This window comes from Pseudorasbora parva, chromosome 4, assembly GCF_024679245.1.
Source record: "Pseudorasbora parva isolate DD20220531a chromosome 4, ASM2467924v1, whole genome shotgun sequence".
In the NCBI taxonomy this organism is placed as follows: domain Eukaryota; kingdom Metazoa; phylum Chordata; class Actinopteri; order Cypriniformes; family Gobionidae; genus Pseudorasbora; species Pseudorasbora parva.
The window spans coordinates 42,748,944-42,776,443 of record NC_090175.1 but is presented as its reverse complement, the minus strand read 5'-3'; the positions used below and the strand labels follow the sequence as shown (position 1 = coordinate 42,776,443).

Sequence of the window (27,500 nt, the reverse complement as noted above, 5' to 3'; positions counted from 1 at the left end):
ATCTCCCTTAGAATTGGGCTAAACAATCGATCTGTGAAAGTGCCTCCACAGAAGGTGCTTCATTAGGTTTAGGAACAGAGAACATCTCTTTCCATATTTCCGACATAATAATAACTGGATATATTCCCGCACTGCTGATAGCGCAACATTTTATCTCAGTTTTTTGACATAATAGAGATGTAGTCAGATACATGTAGAGACAATGCCATTACACTCAAGTGAAAGATGCACGATCAGCATAACAAGAGAAAGCGAGAGGTGTGGGGAATAGCAAGAGACTGAGAACAAGCATGATCCTACCGTCATATAAATTCCACTCTCGGTCTTATTCAGTCAGAAAAAATGTCAGCATGGCACTTTTCTGCTTGTCTTGAGCCGCATTGATCCTTTATTTTAATGCTTTTATTTATTTATATATATATATATATATATATATATATATATATATATATATATATATATATATATATATATATATATTTATTTTTATTTTTTTGGGGGGGTGTCAGGCTATCATTGCCAAGTCTTACCATCCAGAACAGAGCACCACTCTGGGGAGACAGGAGATTTTAGACAGCAAAAAGATAGGGTGAAAGAGAAAAGGCGAGAGATCAGATAGGTCTATTTTGGTAGTTGGACATGCTTCTGTAGCGGTTAGAAAGTTCCCCTCTGAGGTCTGCATGGCTCCACCTGTCATGTCTGAATCAGTGACCCAACCTCTTCACATCCGCTGTAAGCGGCTCAATGACCTCAGGGAAATTTAACAAGCCATAAAGCACCTTAAAGTGTCAAGGGATTTTGCTTCACATTAAAATTATGGTCCCAAAGAGAGATTCTAATGTACAACAGAGCAGTTTGAGAAATATGAATGCCTTATCTACTGACCTAGCATTTAAGAGACACATACATCACCACATCAAAATGCTGTCTGCTGATGAAGAACTAATATGTGTGAATTTGTGTGCACAGCTGTTTTTACTGTGACTGTAAGCAGCTGTACAAATAAATTAAAGCAACTGACAATAGACGTACAATGAAAAAAGTGAATAAAAAAAAATGTTCATAAAAAAATGTCAAACTATTCATAAAAACTGAAGAGCACTTGTGGATCTATGGTGATTTTAAGTGCTAAAATCTTTGAGCTATGATGCTTTTGGGAAACAGGCCATAACAATTAAGTAATCAATTATAGTTTCTATACTTACAGTGATTTTGATAAATGCGGTCCTTGGTTATATTTACCACCCTTATGAAAGGAAAATATATTTACCAATATATTACTTGAAATATATTTTAATATATTGTAAATATATGGAATAATATATTTATTGTATTATAACATATATTATATATTCATGTAATATATTGCAAAATATACAAAAAATTGCCGCTTTCAATATATTGCAATATATTAAAAAATATAAATATTAAATCCCATATTTGTAAATACATTGCCTAATGTATTGCATGATATCTTCCAATATACTGCAATATATTTTTGTTTCGTAAGGGCATTTATCATCTCCTTATAAAACTAATGCTGCCATATATAGGACAAATGGCAATATAGTAACTGTGACTGCTGTATCGACCCACAGATATATGATTATGCATGCGTTTACTCAACAGCAATGCTTTTTATAACCTCTCACTTGCCGTGTCAGGAATGTTTAGCTCGTATACACTATGATAATGGATTGAGTGTTGAGATGGGTCAACAGAGGTAATGTCTACCCATTCCTTTCATTGTGTTTTAACATACATTCCTTTGTGAAAACTATGGAGGACCAAATTACTCAAAATGAAATAATTAAATAAATAAAGAATTCAATAAAACAACAATTAAATGTACCAGTTTATTCTGAAATAATTAAATAATTCATTTATTAATTTAATAATCAAATAATTTATTTAATTAAATATTTATTTAATAATTAATTAAATAAATAAATGTATCTATTTATTTTGTAAAATTACATGAAAACACAACATTTATTGTTTAATATATTTCACAATTACCTCTTCCACACACACTATTGTTGTTTAAAAATCCATTCTTTCATTATTAAATGTGCTTTTTCAAAAAGACGTTTTTCATAATAATAAGCTGCATTTACGAAAAAGGTCTATTTGACAAAGCATGCATTTCCAAAGCAAGATTTTCTCAAAGATTTTTTTCATAATAATAGAGGACATTTCACAAATGTCAATCAACAGGCAGTGGGCGGAGCTTGGTGCTGATTGGTTTGAAGCCGAAGAGTCAGACATGACAGATCGATCTGTGTGTGGTGTGTTGACATCACAGAACACCAAGGGTGCTTCTCATTTCTTACTTGTGGCTGAAAATGTATTTTGACTTTATTAAATTTTCTTAAAACCTGAAAACTGTGGCTGTGTTAAGGCAGTGCTTTTTTTTATCTTGATCAATTCTTACCGCCATATTAATTTCCAATCAATTCCCCAATGTCCCCTTGCCACTTGCCAGACCCAGACAGAAAAAAGTTATCAATTTGAAAGGATTAACCAATCACCGCCAAGCTCCGCCCACTGCCTGTTGATTGACATTTGTGAAATGTCCCAATAGTGTCATTCGTAAATGCAGCATATTATTATGAAAAACATCTTTTTGAAAAAGCACATTTAATAATGAAAAAAAATATTTTTAAAGTGTGTGTGGAAGAGGTAATTGTGAAACAGAACAAACAATAAATGTTGTGTTTTCATGTAATTTTACAAAATAAATAGATACATTTATGTAATTATTTAATTAATATTTAATTAAATTATTTATTTAATAATTAAATTAATAAATTAAAACTTGAATTAATTATTAAATTATTTCAGGATAAACTGGTACATTTAAATTGTTGTTTTATTGAATTTTTTATTCATTTAATTATTTAATTTTGAGTAATTTGGTCCTCCATAGAAAACAGTAGTTTCCTTTACTTAGGTCAATTGATTAGCTTAGTTTGTGAAGTTTATGCTTCGTCATAGTATCATGTTCTCCGGTGAACTGATGATGTAAATTGAATAACATAAATCAGTGGCTTAGGATCAGCTTTCCTCTTAGCCATACTTTGTTGGCTTTTATCGGTGTAATCTCTCATCTAGAACAGCTCTCATTTGTATTGTTCCTGACTGTAGTTTTATCAGGCTACTGGAACATTTTCTCACCATTACATCATTGCTGTGCGTAGTATCAGTTTACAGCTTGTTGCGATAGCACAGTCATCCCTGGCATGTACAGGACCTGTGATCGCGTCCTTTTTCATCCATCGCTGACCGGCCAGAGGACGTGTCATGCATCACTTCAGACTAAACTCACACACCGACCCACTTACAGATGTCTGATTCTCTACACCTCACACTGACCGATCATACAAATAATGGACATTATAACTGCTAAAAAAAAATGTATTAACAGACACAAAATGCAATTAAAATGTCCGTCCAACAAGAACAGGTCCCTTACATGACAACGAGATGCGTTTACAGTGGTTGCACCCGTCTTTGAACACGGAATGGCATTTTTCTTCAGCCGGCCCCGCTGTGTTGTGTCTGTGTAAGTTAGTTATCCTTGTCAAAGTGTTTGCTGCACATTTTCACATTCTGTTGCCACAATTCAGAAAGGCACAAACGCGAACCATTTCTTCTTCACTTGTGAGCCCGATTGGACCATCACTCTAGTGATATCTGGTTTTACGGTCATGATATACCCTTTACGTTTATGCCCCCATAGCTGTTGTTGTAGCTGAATGGGGGCTCGGGCATTAACTCTAATAGCTCCATGTTGCAAGCACCAATCCCTTTAGTTTTTTTTTCTTCTATAGACTGTACTCACAAAGGTATAACTTAAAAATTCCCCGGAGTTGTCCTTTAAAGCACAAACTAATGCAATGTGTAATTCAAAATACAGGTAAAACACCTGTAAAAAAAAACAATACGGAAAATTCCTTCATTTATACAGTACACTGTGCCCTATTTTTACGGACTTTTTTTTTTTTTTTTTTTTTTTTACAGTGTATTTAGTTTAAATAATAACATTTTATGATCCTATTAGATTTCTTATCCTTTGTGAATTGGCCATTAATATTACAGATGTCCTGTGGTACAATTACATTACTCAATCTACCCTTGTAAAACTAATCCCATCCGAACAGGGCTTTAAATGAAAGTTATCTGCCAGGTAAATAAATACGGCTCCTGTAAAATGCACTCAAAACCTTGCATGAGAAAGCTCTTAAGAGTCAAAATCCATTATTATCGAGACGCAAGGCCCAGGTTCCTTTGAAAGCAGTGATCAGAGCATTTCCCTTGTCTCCACTCAATTTGCTTCTCAGTCCTAAAGATACTATGTAGAAAGTAATCTGCACTTTATCCGACACTATTCTAGGGATCTCTACCCAGTAACATTAGACAAATGTACACAGGCACCTTGGCTTCAGGCATGCAGATCTCATCATACAAACACTTAGCGTTGGGTTCACAGAGATGCTTTCTTTAGCACTTCACACCTTTTTGACACTGACTCTAGGGTGCATGTCTGTGATACAGAAGTTCTGGTCTACACAATCCTGCAGATTATATTCTCATTGAACACGCCAATTTAGGGCAGTTTTATATACAGCACCCACTGAGCTCATAAACTTTGTGAATACGCCATAAAGCATGCATTAAATATAAGGTTAATATGCCGCCCGAGCTGTTTTTGATAGACCCCTTAATTCTGGCAACTTTCAGTCTCATGTGTTCTACAGTACATACTTTAGAGGTAGACACTAGTTGCAATTATAAGCGTCTTATACAAAAGTGAATCAAGTTAATGCATTGACATTTGATTGATTGCATAATTCTGGAACTATTCCGTTGCTGAACACACACATCTCTCAGTGTGAGATCAATGGTGTGATCTGATCTTACCCCGCTAGCTCACATAAGAATAGCATTTAAATGAATGTGCAATGCAGATATTGAAAGATAGAGAGGGTTAGAAATTCAAATAGCCTTTCACTTTACCATCTTTACATCATCCTATACACAAAAGATTAAAGCACCTCTATTCTATCTGTTCTGACACTTTAACATCCTGTCCCTGGGCCTTATAGTATATAGATTTGACTACAGAAACATAATATAAACCATACATTAATCTGACTTCTACAGTGAGTTCATCAGTATAAAAAAATTGAAGAAACTAATATAAAAGGAAACAAGAAATGTAATAAAACATTACATATTTGTAAAAGCAAATATTTACAGTCTAAAATATAAATACACTGTAAAAAATAATGTTGATTTTTGTTGGTTTAACTTAAAAAAGTAAGTAACCTGGTTGCCTTAAAATTTTGAGTTGATACAATGAAGGGAATTTGTTTAATAAATAGAAACTCAAAATATTATTGTATCTGAACCACATGTGACAAATCATGAAAATAGCACTATTTGGCATGTTTCACTGCGTCATCAGAAATAAAACACACACAATTACCCAATATGCTTACAAAATCTTTTAATAATATTTTAATAAAGGTTGTCAAATCTCAAAAAATGTTCATTGTATTAACTCAAAATTTTAATTTCAATGAACTCAAAATTTTAAGGCAACCAGGTAACTTTTTTTCTAAATAATTTTTTCCAGTGTACAAGTATGAAAATCCTGAATTATTACTAATATTTTTTATCAATAACTAATTATTATTATTATATACAATTACACACACACACACATATATATATATATATATATATATATATATATATATATATATATATATATATATATATATATATATAATTGTATATAAATAAATCTCAGTAACACTCTGTAACACTTTACAGTGTCCTTTTTACGTTACATGTTCTTACCATAGCATAATTACATGAAACTGACCCTCAACCAAACCCTAATCCTAACCTAACCCTACAGTAAGTACATGTTGTTAATGAATATTACTCAGTACTTAAATATATAATTACACTGTAACAACGACACCTTTAAACAAAGTGTAACCTAGCTATTTTCCAACATAAGCTATGTAACATACAGCTGTCTGTGTTTTGTGACACAATTATGATTTAATTAGATGATTGTGGACACCGTGCTAAAATTCCTATGAAATACCATCTCACTACCAGATAATAAAATGTAAAGCCACACACTTGACCATCATCCGTGATAAGAACACAGATCGGTCATTACCGCCACCGTTTACTGGACCTCACTAATGAGCTGGTAATGACAAGCCTCTTAATTGTTATGTTAATCAATTAAGCCAAAGGATCTTGGCGTGGGATTTTGGGACACAAGCGCTCTTTGTTGTTGTGGAAGGTCATGCAAGATTGAGTTACGGGTAATCAGTTTCACTCGCTGCAAAAACTTAATTCACACACCAAAGCATCGGAATTAGGACAAAACTGACACAATTCTGTTACTTCTGACTACACTTGTTGGGTCAACTATTAAAACACATCAGATTTAGAGCAAATAAGAGGAAGCTGAAATATAGCATCCATCGAAATGTGCAGCAGTGTTACTGAGACCATTGCCTATACTGCAAACTAAGAAGCAGCAGAGAATAAGAAATAGGTGATGAGAAAGTGTTCCAACATCTGGTAGCTGTATTTTGTTTTGAGGTCATCAACCTGGTCATAAACAGCTTAGTTTACATAATAGTCTTTCCATTAAAGGGTCCTCTTATACCGGTCATTTAATCTTCTATAATGTTCTGAAATCTCCATTTGGAATGATGTGCTTCTGGAATGTGCTGAATTATGCTTCTGAAAATGCGCTGTCTTCTTAACTAATATCTGCCTTTGAAAATGGACTCTAAAATGTTTTACCTTTGGAATGCCATGCCTCAGAAATCTGCAGCTGAATTCTGTATCTCAAATTCCGTGCTTGCGAAGTCTGCATTTAAAATAGCTACCGTCTCTAATATACTCTTTTTCATTTGTCAATTGTGTCTAAAATGTTGTTAAATCTGCGTCTAAAATGTTGTCTCTTAAATTCATCTCTAAAACCTGCCTCTGTAATTGCAAACTCTGCTCATTCCATCTGCGCTATTGTGATTCTGCCAGTGTGTGACCGTGAAATAAGCGTTCTTACCCTGAGTAATAAACACGCATAGGGAGTCATCCACCGCAGTTACACACTAACGTGGCGCCACATGTAAGTCCATCAAAGTCAGAGACAAGAGAGAGGGGAGGTCTGAATCCAGACTGAAAGCGCACACCTGCTCCGCTCGGCTCTTGTCCGCTGTGCCGACTCCAGATAAACGCGTGAACGCGCATGGACTATGCCAGTGCGCGGCACCACCCTTTCCTCGTGGGTCAGAGGCTCTCGTGAGCTGGAGGAGAGCTATTGGAATAGCATTGCGGTAAAACTGTCTCTTTACACATGACGAACCACCTCTCCGTGTCGGCACCGGGAGGAGAAGGAGGAGGAGGATGAGGGAGGAGATTTGAAGGCAATATCACATTCGTTTTGCATTCTCTAAAGGACGCGACGCTTGCGCGCGAGAGCGGATATGAGCACGTCACGAACGCAAGGGGCTAGTCCTTAATAGAGACTTCATCCAGACATTATCCAATCGTCGCTTGTTTCTCAGGGAAGAAGGGTATTTTATAGCACAGCCTATAGAGTCCGCGCGCTCATGTGTGAGATGAAGAGCAGCACCGCGCATTGGTCCCCTCACAGGTTCTCAGTAGTCATGGCAACCAGAACACTTCAATCAGCGCGCGGGCTCAGGGGAACACAAACTGTGATGCTGAGGTCACCTCTGCCACTAAAGGGCAAAATAACTGCATTGAACTGAATGTTAAGTTTGATGAAAAGTTAGTACATAGTAGAACTGAAAGGCATCTCAGACTATTATTGCTGCCTTTTGACCTGGCACCAATGTAGGCCTACCAGTCCAGTTTTCACCCCCCCAAAAAAACTCAAATTGTTATTTGGGTTATGTGTGTGTTACCTCCATAGACTGTACAAAAAATATGGATGTAGTGTCCGTGAAATCACCCATAGGATTCTGAAGAAAGGTTTTGAAGTGTCAAATAAGGATGAGCTGGGCATTGCCATCTTGGCAGCGCATCACTCCAGGATAACAGAAAATGAGCAAAGAGGCAGGACGTGGCTGGAGCTGAGGTGATGTGATAACTAACAGACAGCAGACAAACAGCTATCCACCAGTCACTCAAAGTTGACACGCCCTTAATTATGCAGAACTTTTATGCTGCGTTCACACCGCACGCGAATGACGCGATTTGCAAGTGATTTATATGTTAAAGGGTTACTTCAGCGATCAGCATATGGTTTTGTATCAGTCGAAACCCTGGAGTATATTCAAATGATTGTGCTTCCCCCCCTCATATCCCCCTGAGACAAGAGATTTATGCATTTTATTTCTGGAAAAATTCCTCCCATGACGCAAATATCATCAATTTGCATCATCGGAGGAATTGTTTGCCACAGGCTAAAGACTACAGCCAGCAGAGGGAGCGATTTCCCCATTTCCGTATGTTTTCAACTCGCGCGTGGGGGATGGGAGATCACTCAGCTAGCAGCAGCAGCCTCAGACATTCATGTTTAAATGGTGCGGCCAGCAGAGCAAAGTAAGTCTTTCAACTTCTCAAACTAATTCCTATGAAAGTTAAGCTTTGAAAGGCATGAACTGAAAACGCAGCAGACTGAACATGCGCTGTGAATCTATGCCGCGAGTGCTGTCGCATTTACCTTAGCTCTCATCACGAGCTCATCCATGACCGTAAATGTGACTCCTGCAGCATTTTGGGCTGTGAGACTCCCTCAGCGGCTAAATCACAAATTGAACACACACGTTCAGTTTTTAATTGTAGTGTCTGTTCTCCCACTGCGGTCGCGGTGGGAAAGTGATCAGTGATTCAGTAATCTAGTAGTGGTGGCTTTGGGAATGGCCTCGTAGAGCAGCGAGGATTGAGCGTTTTGAACGCCTGTTTCGCGCGATTCACACGTTCAAAACGCTCAATCCGCGTGATCCTTGCCGCGTCATTCACACGAATCGTGCCATTCGCGCCACAGAATGCCTATTTGCTCAAGCTGAAAAATCGGAACTTTGGCATACGTGCCGCGGTTAACCAATGAGGAGCCTGCTTACTTCTGTCACGTGGTGAAGTGACGGATGGGAAACCCAGAGGCCAGAGTAATTTTAAAATACTACTGTTATTGTGTCACAAAATGTAATTTTAATCGTTTTTCAGGCGAGAATGTAGTTGTTTAAAGCTCAAATATGTGGTTTATTTATTAAGAGAGCTCCTATTTGAAAATTTGATCTGGCGTTTTCGGAGGTGTGAGACCATTCATTTAAAATTAAACTGTTGTTGTGGCATATCACTTGGAGTACCCTTAGTTCTTTTGCATTTTGCCTACCTGTTACAACTTAAGCTTGAGTTAAGTATAAGGCCGTGTGTCCACCAAAGCGTTTTTAGGCAGCTGAAAACGCTAGGCGCTCTGCTGAAAACGTCTCGCTGTGAGCACTTGAGAGCGTTTTGGCAGGCAGCGTTTTTTTTTCTTCAGTTGAGACTCTTTGCTTGTTATGATACGGAAAATCCACGGAGGTCTTTCTAATTTCACAGGTAGTGTTCCTGTATTGATTCTATAAAAAATCGCAGATTCAATGTAAAGTATTTTCTCTGGCATTTGTTTTAAATCATTGTGTTTAAATCATCTGATGACGACACACAGAATGTGGCGGTTGGTCTGTGTTGTGTTTGTCCCGCCCCTCCTCCACTGTGATTGGACGACTGAGTGAAGAGTGATGAGCGCTGCGTTTTACTCAAAGTTGAACATTCTTCAACTCTCGGCGAGCAGTAAAAAACGCTGAGCGCTCAGCGCGTGAGCGTGAAATACTCGCTAAGCGCCTCGGTGCGCTCCAGGCGTTCTAAAAACGCAGCGCCCTCATTGAAAACAGTTGAAAATGCCAGCCAGCAGCGTGAAAAAACGCGTTGGTGGACACACGGCCTAAAGTTAAGTTTTACAACCTACCCTAGTATTGATTATGTAGCCCTGCCCACTGACTCGTGCCTGAAATGACAGGCCTAACTGGAGTTAAAGGACAACTTTAAGTCAACAATTTTTAAGTTTATCTTGATCGTTATACCTTTGTGAGTACAGTCTATAGAAAAAAGGACGAACCGGATTGGTGCTTGCAACACGGAGCTATTACAGTTAATGCCTAGAGCCCCCACTCAGCTAAAACTCTGGGCATTAACTGTAATAGCTCCGTGTTGCAAGCACCAATCCGGTTAGTTTTTTTTCCTATAGACTGTACTGTCCCGGTTTATGAATTCATTGGTTCATTCTGTGTGTGTGTGTGTGTGGAGTGTAAGTGGGAGGCGTGGTTTCTGATTACCTGCTCATCAGATCACCACCCCCACCTGCTGCTACTACATTAGGGCTTGCTAACCACCCTGTGTTTGTCAGATCGTTTGGTGTTGTTCGGTGGTCCTGTCCTGTTCTCCTCTCGTTTCATCTGGTGTTTGCTGTTCCTGTGGATTCTGTTCGTGTTCTGTGGATGTCTTCACTGTGGTGGATCAGCTCCCGGATCTGGTTGTCCATAGAGTCCCTGCGTCACCCGGACCAAAGCCTGTCTACATCGTCTGACTAATTCTTTACTGACTGTGGTTTTATGGGATGAAACCAGCCTAACGTCTGACCTCCTTATATCTACTATCTGTGTTCTGAGGAAATAAAGATCTTGTATTGCACTCGCTATTGAATCCGCTTCTGTTTCATGACATGTACTCACAAAGGTATAACGATCAAGATAAATTAAAAAAATTGCTTTAAACAAAAGAGTTGTCCTTTAAACTGCATACAACTTCTAAGCAATAAACATACAGCATAAACTTTATCTAATATTTATTCCAATATTATGTTTAAATGCATGGATTAACTTTCAATTAATATTTTTAATGAATATCCAGCTCACTTGGGGAAGACATTGCACGTTTGTTTCACTACGGATTCGTTTTTAAACAAGAGACTGGATTTGCAGACAGGATGAGATTACATGAATGAATGAAGCACCACACTTATGTGAGTAAAATGTTTTTTTTTTTTTTTTTAAATATGTGATAGTATTGCATTTTTAAGTAATAAAAAATAACATTCCAATCAATCACAGGATGAGAGATAAATCATTGTGTTTGTTTGATAAAGACAAAAGATTGTTTTCACAAGACTGTGGGCGAATCATTCCGGTTGTCGTTTCTGAAGAGGGAGCTGAAACTCATTAAATATGCAAAACTTATTGAATCCTAGCTGTGTGCGTTTATTTCCAAGACTTCAGTGCAGCCCGCCCATAGAAGCCGAACATACAGGAGAGAGACTTAAAACCAGGAAAAAATATAGCCTATTACTTATTCATTATGGTGTTTTTGAATTTAAAAACCAAGCTAATGTCATAAGTTGACCTCAGACAACAGTATAAAAAACACTTTAAACACTCTATAAAATGATACCTAGAAACATGTATTCATTCTATTATGTCTAATCAACTGGACATAATTTTCTTAAAAAACAAACAAACAAACAAAAAACATCACAAATATGATGTGGATATGCACAAGTTATACCATCCTATTAAAAGTAAGACTTTTTTTTTAAATGTCAGGCTAGTTTGAAACTAATATTAAAGGGATACTTCACCCAAAAATGAAATTTTTATGTTTATATGCTTACCCCCAGGGCATCCAAGATGTAGGTGTGTTTGTATTAGACCCCATTGACATGCATTATACAAGCAATTGTTGGAGTTAAAAAACACTGAATTTCAGTTCTACTGAAGAAACAAACACACCTACATCTTGGATGCCCTGGGGGTAAGCAGATAAACATCAAATTTTCATTTTTGAGTGAACTATACCTTAAATATTATAACTAATGTTAATATTTTAAACCCAATGGTTGAGTTTGTCCATATTTGACCCAAACACGGGTTGAAACAACCCAGCATTTTTTATAGTGCAGTTCATTTAGAGGACACCACATGTAACACATTTCAACCCAAGTGCACACATTCATCAATATTATACCATGGTTCCTTCTATATTAAACACACACACACACACGCACACACACACACACACACATGTTGGTCTATGTGGTTTACAGGGACTCTCCATAGGCGTAATGGTTTTTATACCGTACAAACCGTATTTTCTATCCCCTTACACTGCCCCATGTCCTCATAAACCACATTTATAGTGTAATACCAGTGTAATACCCATGTAGTTATACAAATTTGTGTCCTCATAAACCACATAAACAGGCTCACACACACACACACACACACACACACACACACACACACACACACACACACACACACACACACACACACACACACACACACACACACACACACACACACACACACACACAGTTATATATTATTCAGTGGCAGCATGGTGGGTTCCCCTACAGTTTGACCCACATATTAAAACACAAAGTCATAGAGCAGCCCTCACAAATTCAAACCTACCAACCCAAAAATGCATAATCAGACAAGACCAATAAACTGGGACTGTACTCTCTCTAACACTAGTACTCTATATTTGCCTTCTGAACCTCTTCTGTGTGTTATAAGGACTGAAAGCAATGGGAATACATCAATCGTAGCAGCTGTTAAGTGGAATTTTAATAGTGCATCTTATCAGGATTTAGAACAGAATTGTTTCATCATTGCCAGTAAATAATTGTCACAGAGAGGTGAATATTAAAGCTAATACACAATGCATCTCAATTTGTTTTTTTTCTCATTATGCTCTTACATGTGATAAAGCATAACAAATAACAAATAAAATATATTGTTTTAGATTAAAATACCATCTAATTGGAAAATTAATTTGCACAAATAATACTGTTTTCTCTGCTTAATATACAGTGGCTCTGATCCTTATATTAATGTACACGTTGCTGTCAATATCTTTCTTAATCAGAAATGTCAGAAACATATATACATTTTCAAAATATAATATAATATAACATAATATAAATTGCTACTGCACTGTTTAGGAGGTTATTGAGACTTGGCAATTCTGGGGACTTTATGGCAGAATGGCATGCTTTCATGAAATTTTTAAATGTTTTCCCACCGAATAGATTTAACCATGGTTTGGTGAGATTCAGAAAGATAGAAGATACAGGACAGCCTTGTCTGGTTTTCATGTTATTGTAAAATCTTAACTTCACATGCCTTTTCTGGCAAATAGCATAGGACATGTCCATTTTTACTATTTCTCATAACCTATAACAACAGAGTGCATTAACGGCAAGATTTTAGGTCGGTCACAAATACCCCACTGTCCTGTTATGCTGCTGTTGAGACTGAGTCTCAAATACCCCACATCAATAACACCTCTGACTGCAGATCAAAGATGTCCAAATATAATCTTTTCACTCACAGCTGACCTTTGCAATAGAATATGACTGTACATGTGCGTATGTAGGAGAGTGACCGTGATGTTTAGTCTCAACAGACAGCCTGTTTTTTTTAAAGTATATATATATATATATAATTATATATTTATATTATATAAATACACATAAACACCACACACACACACACACACACACACACACACACACACACACACACACACACACACACACACACACACACACACACACACACACACACACACATACACGTCTATATTACCAAGAGGGGACTATCACTCTACACTATCCAAGAGGGGACCTGTGTTTCTAGTCATTTTGAAGAAACAAAAATTACATACAAAATTTTCTTTTAAGGTCCTTATTCACAATATAACTTCAAATAAGCATTTTTTTATTTTTTTAAAAACATGCCAAGAGGGGACCTGAACGATGTCTACCTATCCAACTGGGGACCTCCATAGACTCTAATGGAGCTGTGTGTGTGACCGATGTCTACCTATCCAACAGGGGACCTCCATTAGTCTGCAGTGGAGCTGTGTGTGTGTGTGAATGTGAAGTGAGCTGGCAGTCAAGTCTGTCTTCATTATATATATATATATGCCATCTCCACCATTACATGTCTTTACAAATAAATAACATTGTTTTTTAAATTATATTAAGTGCAGTTAAGCTTCGTACAGACTATATAATGTGTCGAGTAATAATATGTCTTTTTATAATAACTGTGTTCTTTTGAATGTACTGAGAAGTATTTATTTGTAACCTAAAATATACTTTAATGCCATTTATTTTGAAGCTTATTTTTAAATATATTTATTACACAGTCGCAATAAAGTTACAAGATGTAACATCAAGTAACACACTACACTTAGTTAGTCCACAAGTCTTCTTGTGCTTTAGTATGTTAGTCAACACATTAAAATAAGTTAACTTGTTTACACAGGCATCTGGTATCACAATAGGCACACACACACACAATATACCTTAGACATAACACCTAATACATTACAGAAAAGTCATTTCTTTAAGAAATTCATTCTCTGTTGTGTCATCATAATTACAGTATATGATCAGTCCACATCTCTCATTTAAGATTATTGTCAGGTACACCAATTTATTTACATTTGTGCCCGATTGTATTAGATTGTATTAGGTCTCCTGTTAGATAGTAAATCACGACGCCTGTGTGTTTGCTGTGACATTTCTTATCATCACAAACACACTGTAAAGATTTAGAGTTTTTACAGCAATACCTGAGTTTGAAGGGTTAAATCAAGCAGAAATAGCTCTCTAATGTATTAATTGCCAGTCATTATTGAATAGTGATTACGTTACACACACACTGATTCAGGTCCCCTGTTAGATAGTAAATCACGACGCCTGTGTGTTTGCTGTGACATTTCTTATCATCACAAACACACTGTAAAGATTTAGAGTTTTTACAGCAATAACTGAGATTAAAGGGTTAAATCAAGCAGAAATAGCTCTCTAATGTATTAAATGCAGGGCATTATTGAATAGTGATTACGTTACACACACACTGACTCAGGTCCCCTGTTAGATAGTAAATCACGACGCCTGTGTGTTTGCTGTGACATTTCTTGCTGTCATAAACACACTGCAAAGATTTAGAGTTTTTACAGCAATACCTGAGTTTGAAGGGTTAAATCAAGCAGAAATAGCTTTCTAATGTATTAATTGCAGGTCATTATTGAATAGTGATTACGTTACACACACACTGATTCAGGTCCCCTGTTAGATAGTAAATCACGACGCCTGTGTTTGCTGTGACATTTCTTATCATCACAAACACACTGTAAAGATTTAGAGTTTTTACAGCAATAACTGAGATTAAAGGGTTAAATCAAGCAGAAATAGCTCTCTAATGTATTAAATGCAGGGCATTATTGAATAGTGATTACGTTACACACACACACTGACTCAGGTCCCCTGTTAGATAGTAAATCACGACGCCTGTGTGTTTGCTGTGACATTTCTTGCTGTCATAAACACACTGTAAAGATTTAGAGTTTTTACAGCAATACCTGAGTTTAAAGGGTTAAATCAAGCAGAAAGCTCTCTAATGTATTAATTGCAGGTTATTATTGAATAGTGATTACGTTACACACACACTGACTCAGGTCCCCTGTTAGATAGTAAATCACGACGCCTGTGTGTTTGCTGTGACATTTCTTGCTGTCATAAACACACTGCAAAGATTTAGAGTTTTTACAGCAATACCTGAGTTTGAAGGGTTAAATCAAGCAGAAATAGCTTTCTAATGTATTAATTGCAGGTCATTATTGAATAGTGATTACGTTACACACACACTGACTCGAGTCCCCTGTTAGATAGTAAATCACGACGCCTGTGTGTTTGCCGTGACATTTCTTATCACCAAAAACACACTTTAAAGATTTCGATTTTTTACAGCAATAAATGAGATTAAAGGGTTAAATCAAGCAGAAATAGCTCTCTAATGTATTAATTGCAGGTCATTATTGAATAGTGATTACGTTACACAAACACTGACTCAGGTCCCCTGTTAGATAGTAAATCACGACGCCTGTGTGTTTGCTGTGACATTTCTTATCATCACAAACACACTGTAAAGATTTAGAGTTTTTACAGCAATACCTGAGTTTGAAGGGTTAAATCAAGCAGAAATAGCTCTCTAATGTATTAAATGCAGGTCATTATTGAATAGTGATTACGTTACACACACACTGACTCAGGTCCCCTGTTAGATAGTAAATCACGACGCCTGTGTGTTTGCCGTGACATTTCTTATCACCAAAAACACACTTTAAAGATTTAGATTTTTTACAGCAATAAATGAGATTAAAGGGTTAAATCAAGCAGAAATAGCTCTCTAATGTATTAATTGCAGGTCATTATTGAATAGTGATTACGTTACACAAACACTGACTCGAGTCCCCTGTTAGATAGTAAATCACGACACCTGTGTGTTTGCTGTGACATTTCTTATCATCACAAACACACTGTCAAGATTTAGAGTTTTTACAGCAATACCTGAGTTTAAAGGGTTAAATCAAGCAGAAATAGCTCTCTAATGTATTAATTGCAGGTCATTATTGAATAGTGATTACGTTACACACACACTGACTCAGGTCCCCTGTTAGATAGTAAATCACGACGCCTGTGTGTTTGCTGTGACATTTCTTATCATCACAAACACACTGTCAAGATTTAGAGTTTTTACAGCAATACCTGAGTTTAAAGGGTTAAATCAAGCAGAAAGCTCTCTAATGTATTAATTGCAGGTCATTATTGAATAGTGATTACGTTACACACACACTGACTCAGGTCCCCTGTTAGATAGTAAATCACGACGCCTGTGTGTTTGCTGTGACATTTCTTGCTGTCATAAACACACTGCAAAGATTTAGAGTTTTTACAGCAATACCTGAGTTTGAAGGGTTAAATCAAGCAGAAATAGCTTTCTAATGTATTAATTGCAGGTCATTATTGAATAGTGATTACGTTACACACACACTGACTCGAGTCCCCTGTTAGATAGTAAATCACGACGCCTGTGTGTTTGCCGTGACATTTCTTATCACCAAAAACACACTTTAAAGATTTAGATTTTTTACAGCAATAAATGAGATTAAAGGGTTAAATCAAGCAGAAATAGCTCTCTAATGTATTAATTGCAGGTCATTATTGAATAGTGATTACGTTACACAAACACTGACTCAGGTCCCCTGTTAGATAGTAAATCACGACGCCTGTGTGTTTGCTGTGACATTTCTTATCATCACAAACACACTGTAAAGATTTAGAGTTTTTACAGCAATACCTGAGTTTGAAGGGTTAAATCAAGCAGAAATAGCTCTCTAATGTATTAAATGCAGGTCATTATTGAATAGTGATTACGTTACACACACACTGACTCAGGTCCCCTGTTAGATAGTAAATCACGACGCCTGTGTGTTTGCCGTGACATTTCTTATCACCAAAAACACACTTTAAAGATTTAGATTTTTTACAGCAATAAATGAGATTAAAGGGTTAAATCAAGCAGAAATAGCTCTCTAATGTATTAATTGCAGGTCATTATTGAATAGTGATTACGTTACACAAACACTGACTCAGGTCCCCTGTTAGATAGTAAATCACGACACCTGTGTGTTTGCTGTGACATTTCTTATCATCACAAACACACTGTCAAGATTTAGAGTTTTTACAGCAATACCTGAGTTTAAAGGGTTAAATCAAGCAGAAATAGCTCTCTAATGTATTAATTGCAGGTCATTATTGAATAGTGATTACGTTACACACACACTCACTCAGGTCCCCTGTTAGATAGTAAATCACGACGCCTGTGTGTTTGCTGTGACATTTCTTATCATCACAAACACACTGTCAAGATTTAGAGTTTTTACAGCAATACCTGAGTTTAAAGGGTTAAATCAAGCAGAAAGCTCTCTAATGTATTAATTGCAGGTCATTATTGAATAGTGATTACGTTACACACACACACTGACTCAGGTCCCCTGTTAGATAGTAAATCACGACGCCTGTGTGTTTGCTGTGACATTTCTTGCTGTCATAAACACACTGCAAAGATTTAGAGTTTTTACAGCAATACCTGAGTTTGAAGGGTTAAATCAAGCAGAAATAGCTCTCTAATGTATTAAATGCAGGTCATTATTGAATAGTGATTACATTACACAAACACTGACTCAGGTCCCCTGTTAGATAGTAAATCACGACGCCTGTGTGTTTGCCGTGACATTTCTTATCACCAAAAACACACTTTAAAGATTTAGATTTTTTACAGCAATAAATGAGATTAAAGGGTTAAATCAAGCAGAAATAGCTCTCTAATGTATTAATTGCAGGTCATTATTGAATAGTGATTACGTTACACAAACACTGACTCAGGTCCCCTGTTAGATAGTAAATCACGACACCTGTGTGTTTGCTGTGACATTTCTTATCATCACAAACACACTGTCAAGATTTAGAGTTTTTACAGCAATACCTGAGTTTAAAGGGTTAAATCAAGCAGAAATAGCTCTCTAATGTATTAATTGCAGGTCATTATTGAATAGTGATTACGTTACACACACACACTGACTCAGGTCCCCTGTTAGATAGTAAATCACGACGCCTGTGTGTTTGCTGTGACATTTCTTATCATCACAAACACACTGTCAAGATTTAGAGTTTTTACAGCAATACCTGAGTTTAAAGGGTTAAATCAAGCAGAAATAGCTCTGTAATGTATTAATTACAGGTCATTATTGAATAGTGATTATGTTACACACACACACTGACTCAGGTCCCCTGTTAGATAGTAAATCACGACACCTGTGTGTTTGCTGTGACATTTCTTATCATCACAAACACACTGTCAAGATTTAGAGTTTTTACAGCAATACTTGAATTTAAAGGGTTAAATCAAGCAGAGATAGCTCTCTAATGTATTAATTGCAGGTCATTATTGAATAGTGAATATGTTACACACACACACTGACTCAGGTCCCCTGTTAGATAGTAAATCACGACGCCTGTGTGTTTGCTGTGACATTTCTTATAATCATAAACACACTGTAAAGATTTAGAGTTTTTACAGCAATAACTGAGATTAAAGGGTTAAATCAAGCAGAAATAGCTCTCTAATGTATTAAATGCAGGTCATTATTGAATAGTGATTACGTTACACACACACTGACTCAGGTCCCCTGTTAGATAGTAAATCACGACGCCTGTGTGTTTCTCTCCTCAACCCCCACAACCCCCCACTCACAATTTACATTTCAATAAGGGAAGACTTGAAAAACCAGTTTGTGAACCACAGGCCAATAGAGCTCAAACTACCAATGTGGCAGAACCCTTCTCAAATAAACTAGAGAAGATGCTGGGATTTGCCCTGCCAAATTAAACTAAATTACAGTTTTTACAATCTCTAGGACACATTTCTCAATAGTCATTTTCAAAACACTTCACACAGTTTTACAAACCAACTTTCTGCTTCACAGCAGTTATTTCACATTCAAAATCCACAAAAACCAACAAAACACTTCATTCATGTCTCAATTCAAGTGCCAATGATCCACAGTTTAGCTTGCACAGACTGAAGTTGTGATCGCTGTGTGAAGAGTTTTGAAAAAGTGACTTTATTATTGAGAAATGTTTCCTAAAAGAAAATTTTATATCACAGCTTAACTGTGAATCAACCCTGCTATAGCACAAATGCATTCAATGGCAACATCTTTCAATTTACCTGAAATCTTTTCTCACTTTGACACAAACACAATCAAATCTTTGTTCTACACAGGCCAATTTGCACATCCTGACATGCTGTTTTCAAAAGTGTTAAACTTATGGACAAAACAATAACATAATACAAAACTGAATGAGACAGCAATTTACAACATGTATACAGTAATATTGTAATGCAATTTATCCTGCTAAAAAAAATCAAACACTATCAAAGCAACTTTGATGAAACTGAACACCAACACAAGTGTTAGGCCATTACCATCCATTCAAAAGAGGAAACTTAGGAATAATGTTGTACTGTAATGTAAGCATGCAGTGAATTATAAGCAGTAGAGTGTCTTTCTAGTTTTGTAAAGACATTTTAATTGTATAATGTTCTTGATGTTAGTGTTGGATAAACCTGTGCCGTGCTCTGTAAGAGTTGATTTGTAAATGTAAAATTAACTGCTGTGAAGCTGAAAGTTGGTTAACAAATGTATAAACTCCTCACTCAGTTCTCCTAAATATTGGGAAATGTGTCCTAGCGATTGTAATTTCATTTCATCATGTAATTTCAATGTATTTTTGGCAGTGTATTTGGTCTAGGACACAGGTAACAGTAGTGAGGTTCTGTGTCTCACCTGTGAGAGTCTTCATACATTGAAATGTAAATTACTGGTGGGGGGTTGAGCAGCAAACTCAACACACACACTATTCTCTATTCCAATTTCTCACACATGAAATAAACAGTGCTTTTTGGGACCATGCTTCGGTTTTTGACGAGTTGAGCCTTGAGAGTGAGAATGGGTTGCAATATAACACTGTATTGTCCTCACTGTAAAAAAAAAAAAAAAAAAAAAAAGTTTTTTTTTTTTCTCAAAGTGTATGTTCACTTAACTGAACCTAACATTAGCAACTATGTTTACTGGGATACTTCCTATTTTTTTAAATAATTTTGTATTAATTTGTCCACTTAAGAGTAAGAAGTCCTGAAAGAGAGCTCAGTTTAGCATTCGTGGACTGTCAGAGATACAGCTTTTGTAACTGACTTAGAAGTCAGTTTTCTATACATACACATACATGGTACGGGGGCCCAGCAAGATGGTTTGTACCCAGGGCCCAAAATTTGGTGCTACGCCCCTGACTGGCATTATAAAGCTGGGAAGAGCCAGGACTTTTTAAATATTAATTTAAATAACTCAGATTTTATTCATTTGAAAAAAGAATGTCATATACACTTGGGATGACTTGAGGGTGAGAAAATCATGCGCTATTTTTCATTTGTAGGTGAACTACAATTTACATTTTAATAATAATAAATAAGGGAAGACTTGAAAACCCAGTTTGTGAACCAAAGGCCAACCTAGAGGAAAGGAAAATCAAACCTGAGATCTCCTTCTCAACTCACATCTTTCTCCTAGACAGAAATGAGATCAAGTGAACATCAAATTGAGACATACGGCTAAGTCTCCTGCTTCTCACATGTTTATCCTGAGACAAAAAATGACATTCTCTCATGTTTATCTTCTCTAAAGTTTCATAAGAGATCTCAACAACATCACATACTGTGCTCTGATTTGTCTCCTTGGCTAGAGAGACTGGATTGCTCATGTGTGTCTCCTCTAAAATTTCAGAAGGGATCTCAACAGCATCACGTGCTGTGCTCAGACATTTCTCTTCAGCTAGATACTCTGGAACTCTCACTTTTGTCACCTCTAAAAAGTTTCATAAAAGATCTCAATAACATCACACACTGTGCTCAGAATATTCTCCTTAGTCAAAGTCTCTGGCACTCTCAAATTTGTCAAACAAATGTTGGTCACTTTTTTAAAACTCTTCACACAGTGATCACAACTTCAGTCTGTGCAAGCTAAACTGTGGATCATTGGCACTTGATTTGAGACATGAATGAAGTGTTTTGTTAGTTTTTGTGGATTTTGAATGTGAAATAACTGCTGTGAAGCAGAAAGTTGGTTTGGAGAACAAGTTTTGAAAATGACCAAAGTATTGAGAAATGTGTCCTAGCGATTGTAAAAACTGTAATTTAGTTTAATTTGGCTGGTCAAATCCCAGCATCTTCTCTAGTTTATTTGAGAAGGGTTCTGCCACATTGGTAGTTTGAGCTCTATTGGCCTGTGGTTCACAAACTGGTTTTTCAAGTCTTCCCTTATTGAAATGTAAATTGTGAGTGGGGGGTTGTGGGGGTTGAGGAGAGAAACACACAGGCGTCGTGATTTACTATCTAACAGGGGACCTGAGTCAGTGTGTGTGTAACATATTCAGTATTCAATAATGCCCTGCATTTAATACATTAGAGGGCTATTTCTGCTTGATTTAACCCTTTAATCTCAGTTATTGCTGTAAAAACTCTAAATCTTTACAGTGTGTTTGTGATGATAAGAAATGTCACAGCAAACACACAGGCGTCGTGATTTACTATCTAACAGGGGACCTGAGTCAGTGTGTGTGTAACGTAATCACTATTCAATAATGACCTGCAATTAATACATTAGAGAGCTATTTCTGCTTGATTTAACCCTTTAAACTCAGGTATTGCTGTAAAAACTCTAAATCTTTACAGTGTGTTTGTGATGATAAGAAATGTCACAGCAAACACACAGGCGTCGTGATTTACTATCTAACAGGGGACCTGAGTCAGTGTGTGTGTAACGTAATCACTATTCAATAATGACCTGCAATTAATACATTAGAGAGATATTTCTGCTTGATTTAACCCTTTAAACTCAGGTATTGCTGTAAAAACTCTAAATCTTTACAGTGTGTTTATGACAGCAAGAAATGTCACAGCAAACACACAGGCGTCGTGATTTACTATCTAACAGGGGACCTGAGTCAGTGTGTGTGTGTAACGTAATCACTATTCAATAATGACCTGCAATTAATACATTAGAGAGATATTTCTGCTTGATTAAACCCTTTAAACTCATGTATTGCTGTAAAAACTCTAAATCTTTACAGTGTGTTTATGATTATAAGAAATGTCACAGCAAACACACAGGCGTCGTGATTTACTATCTAACAGGGGACCTGAGTCAGTGTGTGTGTAACATAATCACTATTCAATAATGACCTGCATTTAATACATTAGAGAGATATTTCTGCTTGATTTAACCCTTTAAACTCAGGTATTGCTGTAAAAACTCTAAATCTTGACAGTGTGTTTGTGATGATAAGAAATGTCACAGCAAACACACAGGTGTCGTGATTTACTATCTAACAGGGGACCTGAGTCAGTGTGTGTGTGTAACATAATCACTATTCAATAATGACCTGCATTTAATACATTAGAGAGATATTTCTGCTTGATTTAACCCTTTAAACTCAGGTATTGCTGTAAAAACTCTAAATCTTGACAGTGTGTTTGTGATGATAAGAAATGTCACAGCAAACACACAGGCGTCGTGATTTACTATCTAACAGGGGACCTGAGTCAGTGTTTGTGTAACGTAATCACTATTCAATAATGACCTGCAATTAATACATTAGAGAGCTATTTCTGCTTGATTTAACCCTTTAAACTCATGTATTGCTGTAAAAACTCTAAATCTTTACAGTGTGTTTGTGATGATAAGAAATGTCACAGCAAACACACAGGCGTCGTGATTTACTATCTAACAGGGGACCTGAGTCAGTGTGTGTGTAACGTAATCACTATTCAATAATGACCTGCAATTAATACATTAGAGAGATATTTCTGCTTGATTTAACCCTTTAAACTCAGGTATTGCTGTAAAAACTCTAAATCTTTACAGTGTGTTTATGACAGCAAGAAATGTCACAGCAAACACACAGGCGTCGTGATTTACTATCTAACAGGGGACCTGAGTCAGTGTGTGTGTGTAACGTAATCACTATTCAATAATGACCTGCAATTAATACATTAGAGAGATATTTCTGCTTGATTAAACCCTTTAAACTCATGTATTGCTGTAAAAACTCTAAATCTTTACAGTGTGTTTATGATTATAAGAAATGTCACAGCAAACACACAGGCGTCGTGATTTACTATCTAACAGGGGACCTGAGTCAGTGTGTGTGTAACATAATCACTATTCAATAATGACCTGCATTTAATACATTAGAGAGATATTTCTGCTTGATTTAACCCTTTAAACTCAGGTATTGCTGTAAAAACTCTAAATCTTGACAGTGTGTTTGTGATGATAAGAAATGTCACAGCAAACACACAGGTGTCGTGATTTACTATCTAACAGGGGACCTGAGTCAGTGTGTGTGTGTAACATAATCACTATTCAATAATGACCTGCATTTAATACATTAGAGAGATATTTCTGCTTGATTTAACCCTTTAAACTCAGGTATTGCTGTAAAAACTCTAAATCTTGACAGTGTGTTTGTGATGATAAGAAATGTCACAGCAAACACACAGGCGTCGTGATTTACTATCTAACAGGGGACCTGAGTCAGTGTTTGTGTAACGTAATCACTATTCAATAATGACCTGCAATTAATACATTAGAGAGCTATTTCTGCTTGATTTAACCCTTTAATCTCATTTATTGCTGTAAAAAATCTAAATCTTTGCAGTGTGTTTGTGATGATAAGAAATGTCACGGCAAACACACAGGCGTCGTGATTTACTATCTAACAGGGGACTCGAGTCAGTGTGTGTGTAACGTAATCACTATTCAATAATGACCTGCAATTAATACATTAGAGAGCTATTTCTGCTTGATTTAACCCTTTAAACTCAGGTATTGCTGTAAAAACTCTAAATCTTTACAGTGTGTTTATGACAGCAAGAAATGTCACAGCAAACACACAGGCGTCGTGATTTACTATCTAACAGGGGACCTGAGTCAGTGTGTGTGTAACGTAATCACTATTCAATAATGACCTGCATTTAATACATTACAGAGCTATTTCTGCTTGATTTAACCCTTTAAACTCAGGTATTGCGGTAAAAAATCTAAATCTCTAAATCTTTGCAGTGTGTTTGTGATTATAAGAAATGTCACAGCAAACACACAGGCGTCGTGATTTACTATCTAACAGGGGACCCTGAATCATTTTGTAAATCATAAATAAATCAAAAGTGGTTAGTTTAAAAAACTCATAAATGTATAAGGTGGTAAGATGGGCCTTTTACATGGGCCAAAAGTCACACATTATTTTTACAAATACTTGGCTAACATATTTTTTTTTTAATAATGTCTATGTTAACACTTGTTTAAAAGAACTTTAGATGCAAAGTTTTTCCCATTTACCGTACCTTTTTTTTTTTGATAAATAAAATAATGCATTATTTTTCAGTAAATATAGGCTACTCTCATTAAAATGTTTTATATATATATATCTGTCCACGGCCATGATGGATGGTATTTACAATATTTATTTGTAGAAACTGAAGACACACACATTTTGATGGCAGATGTATTTCTAATTACATCCTGGTTGTTTAGATTTTTTAATCCTTTTTTTCTTGGATCCTGTAGTATTTAATTTAATTTTAGTAAGTAATGCAAAGTTTGAAACTTGTCAGGGTATTTAGTAAAGAGATATAATCTATATGATGTTTGTTCCTTTAGTAAGCAGCCTGTTAAACAGCAGCTCTAGAGTCTCAGAGGACAGCAGGCCATTCAAACAATAGAGGAGTGTGTGTGTGTGTGTGTGAACGACGTGTGTTTAAGGGCTATTACAGTTCCTGCTCCAGCCTACAGGGGAGCTGCTGAGCATGGCCTTAAACACTCACACACTCTTAGGTCCCCTCTTGGTCAAAATTTTTAAAAATTTACCAGAGTGTTGTTTCTTGATTTTAACATGATTTAAACACACACACCTGTAGGTCCCTACTTGGTCAAACATTAAAAAAATCACCAGAGCATTTCTTTAGTTTTTTACTTCATTTTCACATGATTTAATGCATGACCAACAGGGGACTTGAAAAATGTCCCCTCTTGGCTCAGAGGTCCCCTGTTGGTGAGTGTGTAACGACGCCAAGGTCCCCTGTTAGATAGGTAGACAAGTACACACACACACACACACACACACACACACACACACACCCCTCCAAATCATTGAATTCAGGTGTTTCAACCACTTTCATGACCACAGGCGTATACAATCACATTTTATACATTACAAACATTTGTAAAAAAAAAAAAAAAAAAAAAAAATGTGTCGCTCTCAGGAACTCCGTGAATTCCAGCGTGGTACCTTTAGGTTGCCACCTGCACAATAAGTTCATTTGTGAAATTTCCTCACTACTAAATATTGTACAGTCAACTGTTAATGCTATTATAACAAAGTGAGCAATTGGGGAAAACAGCAACTCAGCCACGAAGTGGTAGGCCACATAAGAATCACAGAGCGGGGCCAGTGCAAGCTGAAGCGCACAGTGCGCAGAAGTCGCCATCTTTCTGCAGAGTCAATAGCTACAGACCTCCAAACTTCATGTGGCCTTCAGATTAGCTCAAAAACAGTGTGTAGAAAGCTTCATGGAATGGGTTTCCATGCCCAAGCAGCTGCATCCAAGCCTTACATCACCAAGAGCAATCCAAAGCATCAGATGCAGTGGTGTAAAGCACACTGTCACTGGACTTTAGAGCAGTGGAGATGTGTTCCCTGAAGTGACAAATTGTCAATCCGATGGACAAATTTGATGGTTGCCAGGAGAACTTCCTTGACTGCATTGTGCCACATGTACAGTTTGGTAGAGGGGGGATTTTGCTGTTGGGTTGTTTTTCAATGCTTGAGCATTGCCCCTTAGTTCCATTGAAAGGAACTCTTAATCCTTTAGAATACCAATACATTTTGGATATTGTGATACTCCCAACTTTGTGGGAACAGTTTGGGAATGGCCTCTTCCTTTTCCAACATGTCTGTAGACCAGTGCACAAAGAAAGGTCCATAAAGACAAAGATAAGCGAATTTGACCTCCACCCAATGGAACACATTTGAATTAGAGTGGAGACTGTAAGCCAGGCCTTCTCGTCCAACATCAGTGCTTCACAAATGTGCTTCTAGAAGATTGATCAATATTTCCAATAAACATCATAAACCTTGTGGAAAGCCTTCCCTGAAATGTTTACGCTGTTATAGCTGCAAAGGGTAGGCCAACTCCATATTAAACCCTAAGAATAAAGAATGGGATGTTATTACAGTCCCTGTTCATGTAAAGGCAGGCTTCCCAAAACTTTTGGCAATAAAGTATATAAACAGGCTGTTTTTTGTGTGAAACTAAATTACCATGACATATTTGCTGGTTGATATGGGAGAGGGACACTAGCATTCTAGCTTCCAAAATCAACATGCTGGTGACTTTTTAAGCAAGGTTTTATTTTTGTATTAATATATCTGCTGAATGACAAGTTTAAATTGCTGGGTAAGCTAGTCTACCTTGTTTAGATTGTGGCACAGTATACACTCTGAAAACAACCCGGTTTACACCATGAAAACACATGCATGAGTACACACATGGCATGGCACATGTCACAGCCCACCACTTATAGCATGATGTCATGCACTAGTCTCTAATTACCTCGCATGTGAGCACCAAAAATACCACGGAATGTGGCTTGCATGCTTTCTATTCACACACACACACACACACACACACACACACACACACACACACACACACACACACACACACACACACACACACACAGACACACACACAGACACACACACACACACACACACACACACACACACACACACACACACACACACACACACACACACACACACACACACACACACACACACACACACACACACACACACTCTCTCTCTCTCTCTCTCTCTCTCTCTCTCTCTCTCTCTCTCTCTCTCTCTCTCT

The 27,500-nt window shown here is 36.8% G+C and overlaps 1 protein-coding gene across 12 annotated transcripts in view; it reads right to left on the bottom strand.

Annotated features, from left to right (window-relative positions):
- The window catches only part of sorbs2a (sorbin and SH3 domain containing 2a), a 117,179-nt gene that overhangs the window by 77,375 nt on the left and 12,304 nt on the right, over positions 1 to 27,500 (bottom strand). For 2 of the 12 annotated variants that reach the window (XM_067441876.1, XM_067441874.1), the window contains exon 1: positions 7,109 to 7,857. The exons of 2 other annotated variants lie outside the window; for them this stretch is intronic. The gene's annotated coding sequence lies outside the window, so the exon portion shown is untranslated. Of the gene's footprint in view, positions 1 to 7,108; positions 7,858 to 27,500 lie in introns of those variants that run through there. 8 more of the 12 variants (XM_067441869.1, XM_067441875.1, XM_067441873.1 and 5 more) reach the window with 6 other exon arrangements.